Genomic DNA, 4,782 nt, shown 5'->3' with positions numbered 1-4,782 from the left:
GCTCAGCTCCAGCTACCTTGGTGAGTGTGTCGGCATCAGTAATGTCCCATCCACCTGGCAGCCTTTGTCAAGGGCTCTCTCTTTGACTTCATTCAGGAATGTGCTCAAATAGTTATCGCCTCTAAGGGGTTTTCCCATCAACACTATTGAAAACAACACTCTCACCCACCCACTTACTCTCCTTTATTTTTCTTCGTAGTACGTTTCATTGCCTAAAGTTCTATTCTTTCTTTCTTTGTTTTTCAGTTATAATCTGTTTCACCCCCTTGAACATAAACTCTGTAAGGGTATGGGTCTTGTCTTGCTGTTTCTCTAGGGCTTACAACTGTGCCTGGCATATATTGAGATCACACACACACACACACATATGTAGATAGAAATAGATATATAAAGATACATTAAAATATAATATACATACATATATATACACTGAATGATTGAGTGAAGTGATTATTATAATACTATTGTGGTCAAAGATTTAATATCAGTGATGATTAATTTTACTGGTCGATTTGACTGGGCCATGACTTGCTCACATATTTATGCAAACATTATTCTGGGTGTGTCCGTGAGGGTGTTTCTGGGTGAGATTAACATTTCAATCAGTAGACTGAGTAAGGTCAACTGACCTTCCTAGTGTGGGTGGGCCTCAGCCCATCCTTTGGATGCCTGAATAAAACAAAAGGTGGGATAAGGGAGAGAATTCACTCTCTCTGCCTGATTGTTTTCAAGCTGGGACATTGGTCTTCTGCCCTCTGACAGGAATTCATGCCATCTGCTCTCCCTGTTCTCAGGACTTCTGACACTGACAGGAGCCATACTGCCTGTTCTCCTGGGTCTGTAGTTTACACATGGCATATCGTGGGGCATCTCGTCCTCCATAATCACATGAGGCAATCCCTTAATAACTCTCTCTCTCTCTCACACACACACAAACACACACACACCCCTCCTATTGTTTCTATTTTCCTGGAGAACCATTACTAAATACCACACCTTTGACATTTTTGAAGACAATCACTCTGATTTTTAAAATTACTCATTTTGAAAGTAGCATTTTACAGAAATTTAGAAGGTTAAAAAAAGAAAAAACTTGATAATCCCACTGTTCAAATCCAATTATTATTCATATTTTGTTTCATTTCTTTTCAGCATGTCCTACACATACAATGGTTGTTTTTCAAGATGTAATTACACTGTATATAACTTTATATCATTTTTTATATTAAATTACAGACATTTTTCATTGTTCATTTAGTCTTCATAACCATCATTTTTAATACCTGCACAAGAGGGGAGTATATGTTCCATAATTGAGTTAAATTCTCGCTGCTTATTGCAAATCTAATTTGTTTCCATTTTTCATTATTACAGTAATAAACATCTGCCTGCATAAAGCATTTTCCATATTTAGAATTATTTCCTTAGGATATATTGTCAAAAGTGGGACAATTGTATCAAAGCGTACAGATTTACTTAAGGCTCTTGCTACAAATTTCCAAACAATTTTCTAGGAAAGTCCTTCCAATTTATATTCTTCCCAGCAGAAGATGAGAGTGGCCATCATACACACATTGACCAGCGCTATGGGTCTAGGATATTTTTCAGTTTTATAATGAAATGAAATAGTATGTATTATTTGAATTTGCATTTCTTCTGTTGCTAGTGGGTAATGAGGTCTCTTCTGATCTCTCCGCTGTTATTAATTTTCATATATTCTTGCATAGGATGCTATCAATTACCTATTATGGCTTTACATGTTTAAATATGTTTAGGGCTGGTCCTAGCAATACTTTTTCCTCATTATTCTTTTGTTGTCTTTTCTGTTTACATTTCCAGATGAATTTGGGGATCATTTTGTTAAATTCCTACAAAAAAAAAATCCCTTTGGCATTGCGACAAGACTTGTTTTAATAAGTGAAGCATTCCCATTGACATTCAGTCAAATCTGTCCCAGGAGGAAGTCTCAGGACCACATACATGACGAGCAGGAGTGGCTCGCCTCAGGAAGTCTCAAGCGTTGTGGTCTCCCTCTCGGGCTTCCCCACTACAGCTGGAGGCTTTCTGCTCCAAGCGACACAACACCCAACAATGAGGTGGCCTGAACCACGGACAGTGACTTAACCTCTCGCTAAGAGGAAATCCTCAGGCGGGGCTTTTCTGGGTTAGCTCAGCAACTCCACAATGTCTGCAAAGCTTTGTGTTTTCCTATGTGGTCCACTCTCGATGGGTCAGCCCTGTGGCTGTTGCAGCCCCAGATCAGGAAACCATGGCATCCTACCACAGCCCTTAGTCATGCTGGGCAATGGCTCCTTACTTTTATTAAGGAGGAAAGTCCTTCCCGGAAGTGTTCCCTTCAACTTTCCCATACATCTCACTGGACAGGTTAATGTCACGTGACCATGCACGCTTCAATCAGTGGCTCATGGAAGGAATTGCCCTGATTGGTTTTGGCCACTCACCAGTCACGTGACGGGACTAGGGCACGGCCAGCTTCACTGAGCACTTAAGAGGGAAAACATAAAAATAAAATAAGAGACAGTGGGAGGCAAGAGGGAGGGCATTGACTGTGGAGTAACAATGGCTACCACCAAATTGGCTCAAACTGTACTTTGGAAAACACAGATTACAGAATGTAGCCTTGCTCAGGTGTGGATCCAGGTTTTGTGGGTTATGAAGCTTATATTTTGTAGGCACAAATATCCTATACAAAATTAGGTATGGGAAAATATTTATTTAAAATGAGAACAAATATGCAAATCATATATTTTTTAAATTTAATAAATTACCACAAACACCACAAAATAATATATTTTAGTTATCTGCCCTACCCATCCAGATAAATTTTAAATTGGTATAATCCATAATTTTGAAGAACATATAAAATTAGGTCAAACACAAAAGTAATTCAAAACATTTTATTGAACTACATAATTATGTGCAAATTAATTTTGTATTGCATACACTGACATTGGTGTACGTGTAGAACTTCGGTCACTGGGATATTTGTGTCTTTAGAAGGCTTCACTTCATCAATGGCATTTCTGAGTGTTGCTTCAACCGGAATGTCCAGCTTCCTCGGGCAACACATCAGATCTGCACATGCTGGAATGCCAAACAGGGATTCTTGGGCCAGTGTATTCCCTGTCTGATACTTGTAGTACCTTTCTACTTCTGTGTAACAAGCTATCAGAAACTTATGGCTTAAAACAACACAAATCATTATGTTGTGATCTCTCCAGGTCCAAAGTCCAGGCACAGTGTAGCTGGATTCTCTGCGCAGGATCTCACCAGGCAGGAAAGAGGCATTAGCCAGGATGGCAGTTCTCATTTGGAGTTCAGGGTCTTCTTCCAAGTTCACTGGGTTCACTAGTTATTGACAGAATTCATTTTCTTGCACCTGGAGGACTGAGCTATGAGCCTGAGACCGCCATCAGCATCAAGAGGCTGTACATGGGTCCTTGTCACATGGCCCTAGTAGGAATTTCATATCATGTATGTTTGTTTTCTTCCAAGCTAGCTGGGGTGCATCTCTATGACTTTCTTTTCTGCAATCAGCCAGAGGAGAAATCTGTGCTTTCAAAGGACGCATGTGATTAGCTTAGCCCCTCCACATTCCCCTGGATAATCTCCATATTTAAAGTCAACTGATTTGATAGCTTCATTGCATCTGCAAAATCCTTTGATAGCAGTACCTAGATTAGTGTTTGACTGAATAATTGGAAGAAGGTGTGTGTAGACCTGGGCCAGGTTATAATTTTTTTTAATATGGATTTTGGGGATCATCTTACAATTCTGCCTACAGAGGCATTATTTATTGCACACTTGTGCCTTGGAGACGCAGTGATTCTGATATATTTCACAGTGCCATCCCCTTCGGGACTATTGTAGTACGTGTTCATATATATCCCTAACCGAACCGTTTCTGTTTTGCCTAGGCATTGATGAGTACTGAATTCTCTGTTAATGATTTCACATGGCAAGACCGAAAGAATTTTCCAAAGATTAGTTTCTGGGATCTACACATTTCATCCTTTGTTTCTTCTTCACTACCTTTGTCTGTCTTTTTTTTTTTTTTTAAAGATTTTTATTTATTTATTAGAGACAGCCAGCGAGAGAGGGAACACAAGCAGGGGGAGTGGGAGAGGAAGAAGCAGGCTCATAGCGGAGGAGCCTGATGTGGGCCGATCCCACAACGCCGGGATCACGCCCTGAGCCGAAGGCAGACGCTTAACCGCTGTGCCACCCAGGCGCCCCACTTTGTCTGTCTTCTGAAAACAAAAAACAAAAAACAAAAAACATGTTCTCTAGTCAGATGAGTTTGGGTTGAATGTCAGATTTCCTTCCAGCGTATAGAGGCCCTCGATTCCTTATCCACAACTCCGAAATCTAGAAAACTCTGAACAAACGCTTTACTTAACTCAGATGGTGGCAACAGCTAACTTGAATTCAAGTGGAGCAACTTATAGTCCTTGTTATCTCAGCATTAATTTTCAGATGTATCTCTGGGGAAGCATTAGGGATTGCATATTGTGAGGTGTGCCCAGACTCTGCTAGGAGTTTTAGGGCCTAGTTTTCTAAAAATTCTAAATTCTGGAAAAGGAAAAAAGGCTAAATAATCTGACCTGAGGGTTTTAGTTAAGATAGTGCAGACTATTGTCAAAGGCTATGAGACATCATACTGCGAGCCTTTTTAACTGACAAATAAACATCATTATTTGCTCAGGGAAAGATGTCTTCCAACTCTTCTAACTCAGGGAAGAACGTCTTGCATTCTGGCAC

This window comes from Ailuropoda melanoleuca, chromosome 11 (assembly GCF_002007445.2).
Source record: "Ailuropoda melanoleuca isolate Jingjing chromosome 11, ASM200744v2, whole genome shotgun sequence".
Classification (NCBI taxonomy): Eukaryota; Metazoa; Chordata; class Mammalia; order Carnivora; family Ursidae; genus Ailuropoda; species Ailuropoda melanoleuca.
The sequence above is the reverse complement of the archived record's forward strand: the minus strand, read 5'-3'. Positions refer to the sequence as shown.